Source organism: Papaver somniferum, unplaced genomic scaffold (genome assembly GCF_003573695.1).
Source record: "Papaver somniferum cultivar HN1 unplaced genomic scaffold, ASM357369v1 unplaced-scaffold_133, whole genome shotgun sequence".
NCBI classification, from domain to species: Eukaryota; Viridiplantae; Streptophyta; class Magnoliopsida; order Ranunculales; family Papaveraceae; genus Papaver; species Papaver somniferum.
Window position 1 is genome coordinate 11,375,205 of NW_020622492.1, and position 7,389 is coordinate 11,382,593.

Consider the following 7,389-nt stretch of genomic DNA (forward strand, 5'->3'; position numbering starts at 1 on the left):
TATCAAAATCCCCAAAAATTAGGGTTTCACCTAAATCGAAATTAAATCAGACCAACTCTCTGAAATTTGATTTTGATTTCGACCCATCCCTCTTGTGCGTCTCCTACATCTCATGTTGCTTCCAATTTCATCTTTAACCTAACCTATTTCATCAACCTCTAAAACTAGGGTTTCAGAGAGAAAAAGGTCGAGAGGTTGATGTAATAGGTAGATAGAGTGATGGGTGTTGGTTGTTAGAGTGATATGATGAAGGTGGTGGCGGTATGGAAGGTGCAGACGGAGTTGGTGGTGGAAGTGGAGTAGTTGCAGAGGGAGTGGGAGGAAGAAGATGGGTTCGATGGAAAGAAGGAGGGGAGTGTTTGGCAATGGGTATAGGTGTAGGTTGTTACAGTGTGAAGCGGGTGTAGCCAATTCGATGTCCAGCGAAGATGAGCCGTGGGATGCGGAAATGATAGATAGATCTAACGGCTATAAGTGAATAGGCTGGTATCGACCGTCGGATGCCTGATACAACGAAACTGACGGCTCAAGATGGGGTTAGGTGCTGTAGTGTTAGACAGGAGCTTCAGACTTTGATGTACTGAAAATGCTGCGACCGTAGGATGCTGAGATGATCCAATCTGACGGCTAGAAAGGGAAACGGGTATGGATATAGGAAATGGGTTTGGGTAAGGGTTTTGGACCTTGGGTATGCCAAGCCCATATCTTCTTTAAGAACAATTCTTCCTTGTTAAGCCCATTTCTAGCCTTTTGGTCTTGTGCACAACATTCCTCGCGGCTTCCTTGCGTAATTCCTCTCGGCTTCCACCACTTTTCTGCTCTTTTCGCTCCGTAATTCCATCCAAACTTTATTTAGAACCTAAAAATACAAAATTAATTAAGAAAAGTATTTATTCTTGAAAGAAATAAAAATACATAATATGGGATAAAATGGAGAATTAGAGCACAAAAGATGAGTTAATTGCCAAGAAAAAGATATAGAAATATGCACTTTTTAGCACTCATCAGAGGGTCTCTTTGAACTCCTTGGGTGCCTAATTGAAGTTCTTCTGCATCTACCCTCTCCTTGAAAATGCATTTTAATTTGTTGCATTCATTGGTTGGATGATTTACGAACCTGTGGTAATGGCAATACTTGGGATCTTCCATTTGTTCCTCAGTTGGTAGACGCCTAACAGGAGTTAGTTTTATGGCAACGTCTTGAATCCATACTTCCAGGAGTTCAATTACTTCCTCGATCGGGAACGGGAAGTTTGGAGCAGCATCTCCAGTTTCTTGTTGTTGCGCAGGAATCTTAGCCGCGACCTTCCGGGGTGAAGCCGTCTGATGCGCTGGTGCCACACGTTTGGGTTGTTGTTCCACTGCTGGAGTTTTTCTCTTTCTTCATTCATTAGCAATTGACTGGAGGTTGGATATTTTATTGGAAGGACACCTGCTGCTCCTGAATGTCTTTACGAGCTTCTTCATTCTGGAACGGTTCAGATCGACTGAGTAAAGCAGCAACGGATATAGGAATTGATATTTTCCAAGAAGGACGCACATAATAAAATCACCTTTTCATTGAGAGGACTCTGATGAGAACGTGATAAATCCCCCGAGTCTTCTTTCTGATCTTGAGGAAACATCTCTTGATCTTCATGAGAAGACAAGTTAGGTTGGTGGATACCTTTCCATTCAGCGTGACCATAGGCTTCATCCTCCTCACTAGAAGTAGGAATATGAATCTTGGAAGAAAGAATACTACCATCAGCATTGATCCAAAATAAATTGTTGATAGCGTTTCCTCCAGAATGAAAACGTGTTGGTTCCTTTAATAGTTGATTCGTGAGCGCTTTCAAAAGCGTAAATACTTTGTCATGCGTCTTAACAATAGTATCTTGATTCCCGACAATATCATTCAGGATTTTCGTCAAATCGTGAATAGTTGTTAAATATCGAGACTCCATAGCCTCGACAAGGGTTTTGAATGAAAGAACGGATTCAGGGATAACATGTGAAGTATTTTCGGTGCTAGGAGAAGTAAAATTGGGATTGAGGGTTTCTGAACCATTCCTAAGATCATCCATCTTGAGAAATTTAGGAAATTGAAAATGGAATAGAGAAAATGATTTTTTGCAACCGAGAGACTAATCTCCCACTGTGGTCGCCAATTGTTTATAGGTAAAAACTTTTTTTGCTGGTTTTGGTAAATTTGGGTGTGTGGATGAGAAACGAATCTAAACCTAAAACAAATGCACTGCATGGGAGTACTTTAGCTTTGAGAGATTAATCTGTACAATCCTGGCCTAAACCAAGAAATGGTCGTTCCAGTCTTGCTTCAGTCACAAAGTGAAGGAGAAGGGTTGGTCTTAGGGAGGGAAGCGAAGAAGGTGTTGAGATTAGAATGGTTAATTCTGAAGGTGTGGCTATTTTATGACTTGTATCAGAATTTGGGAACTGGCTTGCGGAATATAAGCTATCAGTTCTTTGGTGTTTTCTGGATATTGTGTTGTTGTTAACCAAACTGTTGCCGTTTGGTCGAAATAGGTAAAACCTATTTATACAAGTCATATTGAGCGCACTCTGATCTCGTAGAAAGTGGGAATGATTGAGTGATGAAGAAGTGGGGTAATGTGTAAATGCCAGAAACCACGTTCCCACTATGAAGAAAACGGGTTAGTTTACACCCACTACTTCTTTCCGCCACTAACTGCCCTGCTTTATGACACTTTATTATAATGGACATGTTGCACGTCTCACGCTGTAAACCTCCAGACCAATACCCTGATGAGCATCCCCCAGTTTGTGACATGTTTGATGTCTCGAGTGTTTTCGTGGAAAACATGTAGCAGAGTGTTATATGTGGCAAGTCAAAGTCAGGAGACTTGCCACAGGAGAATAGCATGTGACGCTATTAGGATTTTCTTGGCTGGTTGCCTAAGACTTGCCATGGGCATGTCAATTCTGTGGCGAATTTGGACGGATGATATTGTGACTCATGAGAGAGGGTGACCATTGATTATGGCCACATTCTGTTGGTGCCTGATAATAACGCATTGGCACCATTGGCACATGCCAATGGCGTGGCATATTTAGCGCATGCCAGTGGCATAATGGCATGGTTGGAATAGTTAGCGCATGCCAGCGGCACGGTGGTGCAAGTAGCGTCTGGCGTAGCCATGGCCACTAGATTTTGGCACATTGGTGTTATACCCAAATATAGGTTGGAAACATTAATTCCAGTTGCCACATCAATCTCAATGCTCTTGGTAGCATTAATTGGCTTGGTTGTCGCAACAACTTTACCTAAATTAGGGTTTGGGATTCCGAAACCCTAATTAGTGCGTGTGGCATGTGGCTGCGACACGTTTTTTGTGCAAACGGTGCCATAGCCACGCCAAAGGAACTATAGCAAGGCCATAATGCGAGAACAACCATAAGAGCAAGGGTTGCTATGAGTGTCCATGGTATGGCGCCATTCCTAGGGTTTCCTAGGTCTCGCATTGCTCGTGGCATGTTGTGGGGCCCGAAGTGGCGTAATTTAGGCCACGACTGGAAATTAGGGTTTCGACTAACGCCACTAAAGCAAGGTCGTGTTTCTGATTAGGATACTCTAATTGAAGTCCGTTGGCCACGAACAGAAGGTGGGTTAGCACGTAGGCGCGCTATTTATGGCACGTTCGGCATGATTCTGCGGCAAAGTGGCACGTTTGGCATGTTTGGGATGCATTTTTAGTACATTGACGCGGCATGACATGTTTGGCATGCCATTAGCATGCGGAGCGGGATGGCACGTTTGACATGTACCTTTGGCATGCCATTGGCATGTTGGCGCCGTTTTGGAAAGCCAATTTGGCGTTGTGACCATCTAGCGCAATTTTGTCCCTTTTAATACTGTGGCAGGTTTAGAGCGACCTTATTGGTCGGTAAAAAGAGGGTCTGGCCAAGAATGGGCGTGGCCACACTTCTAGTGCGCGTAACGGATTTAAAGCGACCTGATTGGTCGATGGGAAATAAGGCCGACAAGTATGGGCACAACCACAACTCATGTGTGTGTGGTGGGTTTAAAGCGATCTGATTGGTCGAAGGGAAATAGGGGCTGGTCGGAAACATTGGGTGTGGCCACTTGCAAGTGGCGCCGGCTGGCCTATGGCATGGCCACACCTCCCTTTGTTGCTACTCATATTCTGTGGCTCCTTTTATTCCTTGTTTTCTGATTTTGGGTAGGATTTTGCACCTACTAATCCATGGCGGATTAATTTCCTAGTTCGCCTAAGCTTAATTTCGACCGGCGGGGTCTAATATACTGCGCAGGGCGCAAAACCCTAATTTTTGTAAATTAGTCAGGGTCATATCTGAATCTTGTGAATTATCACGAAATTGATTGAATTCCATGTGCTGACACAGAGTTCTTTAAGTTTATTGCCAGAGAGCAGTATGCTTTCCGATTGAGTACTTTTATGCAAGGACCTTAACCTTGATACTTGGAAATTCGTGCTACTCTGCAAAGAGTGAACACAAATTGTCATGCCATATCAATATTAAGGGTTCAGATAGGGAACATAGCATAGGAAAAATATCCAGCAGGCTCCGGCATTAGTGAGTAATGCAGCTAGGAGCTTATATACTCATTAGGCTCTATACTAGTGGACAATTCATCTAGGAGCTTGAGTTTCAATATAATATGAAGAGAGACATATGCACTCATCGGATTTTGATATATTCTCCAAATTCCCTGCGGAATATAGACATATCAATGTCTACTACATCTGATGCCGTTCAGGTAGATAGACTTTTATAGTTTTCACCCTATACTAAAAACCACCATCAACAGATACCTATCAAATTGTAACTGATCCTACGCTTTTTTATATGACGTCAAAAAAGTTGCACGCCAGTATTATTTTTTTCGTTTATATAGTCTGTATTTGACAACAACACACAAATTTTCCTCTTATGTGATATATGTTTAATCGTTCCAATCAGCATATTCATTGTTCATGTTAGTTGTTAAAACTCCATGGAGAAAAGAACAATTGTATTTGGTCAGGGAAACGATTTAGGGTTAGCGTTACACACAAATATAGGATTAGATTAATTTGAGGACATATTGGCAAACTTTATTATTTTGTTAGGGGGAAAGGCAATTTTTTACTCCTCCCCTTTAATAACCCAAAGTCAGAAGAGATTCACCGAAGTCAAATAATTATAGATTTCCCCCCTAAACAAATCAGCTTTCCCTATAATAAAAATCTATTTTTAATGCATTATTGACAAAGCTGATTGATATTAAAGAAATCCAAATCGTACACGATGAATTAGCTATTCAATCAGGCAATAAGTAAGAAATCTCATATCACTGGTATTATATATTTTAGTTACTTTTCTTACATTTTCTACATCATAATCGTGAATTTCTCTAAGAACGTCTAAGAAAAATCAGTTAGAAACGACTAATGATTCAAAATCATTGATCTAGGCATCAAGCTGATCTCATGACGCCTTCTTGTTATCTTCCAAACTATGCTTCCGATCAATTAAATCCGGTATTTAACTTGTCGCACTCGAACAATATTGTACCAAGACTTCTAAAATTAGAGATCAACAATAATCCAAGATAAACTTATACCCAAACATTCAAAAAAAAAGAAGGAGGAATTGGAAGAAACCCACTCAATTTTAAAATAATTTAATTAAATGGGATAACCATTGGTTAAGAAGGAAAAATGTGATTGGTTTGTTACGTGCAAACTCTTTAAAGGAGTGTGCATAAATTTGGACTCTTTTAAATACCCTTTATCTATTTTTTTTTTTTGAAGGAAAACAAGAGCAAAACTGCTCCCTAATTTCATATATTTTCTAGAAGATTTACATCAATCAAATACATTGTAATGGAAATACATGAAGAAATACAAATATTATGTATTATAGAATACAACAAAAGTACTAAATACATGCATTCCATTGATGAGGTCGATGACGATGATTGAGGGATGGTGTGAAACTGTTGATTCCACCATTTGAATTTTCGTTCTTCAATAAAAACAATTTTCTCTTCTTCATGAAGATAAGATGCTTCAAAAAGGAGTAATTTGGGCGGTGCATCGAAATTGCAATCACATCCAGCAGCCATGGATCTTCATAAGTATGCAGATCTATGTCACTCCAGTGTTAATTGCGCTTGAATGTATTTGAAACGATTGAATCAATCGATAGAAATGCCTTAAAAGGCTTATATGAAATTGAATAATCACCAAACTAGGGATTATACTTTATTTAGATAATAATAATTAGTATATTTATAAACCCTAAATTCTGCCCAGATTTTTAGAGATATATGATTAAAATCTGGGCAAAAACTTAATTGAGAAGGAGATTAAACTTTTATTCAAAGTGTTTTCTAATTTGGAAGAAAGATTGGGAAGAAGGAGAAAAAAAGAAAAAACGGTTATGCAGAGCCATTATCTAAAATATTTTCAAAAATGTCTAAACAATCCTCGTTTAGTTAGTATTAATAGTCTAATTAGATAGGTAGTGACTAAATACAACACACATATGTTAAATAAAACCTTCCTCTATTTTTACGTGGGTACAAACCACCCATCGTCTTCCATATTCGTCGTCTACGGTTTTTCATTTTCTTTTTGCTCTGAAATTCTTTCCTGCGCTATTAACCCAAATGAATACATGATTGGCAATGCATCATTGGTTTCGGTGGGTTTAGAGTGGGTCCCATCCCACTCACTCGTATAACTCCCACGGTTAAACCCTCAAGATATAAATCATTTTCGGATATATTGTCGGTGGGTTTAGAGTTGGTACCTATATGGCTTTCTACAACTAAAATTTGTGGTTCTAAGTTCAAAATACTAACTTCCATTTCAATAAGTTACTGGTTCTAATACGAGATAAAATACTCTATAATAAAGTTTCAAAGTAAAATTTGGGTTCTATCAGTCCACTAATAGAAACAAGTCCTCCTAATATGAATAGTAATCCATGCTTGTAGTTGGCCTGTCCAGGTTAACAAGACCCGACGATGGTTTCTTACGAACAAAGACAACACAAACACACCAGAATTTCAAACCTCACTATTCCCCAGTGTTGGATTGTCTAAATATGATTCATTTAACACTAATTAATCTCTAAACTTCTATTGAAATTTCTAAACTATAATATAATTGGTTTCAACCTGCAATTTTTACTTCATTACAGATACAAACAACCAAACAAACAAAGCAATCAATCAATCAAATAAATCTTTTAATTAATGATAGCTTTTAATGATTAAGATTTATCTCACAACCCAACCCAGTTCTAAACAAATGTAGTTCACTAACTGACACTGGCTAGTCCTATTATCACCCATATAAGATCTAACAGTGAGCTCTGATACCAACATTGTACCGC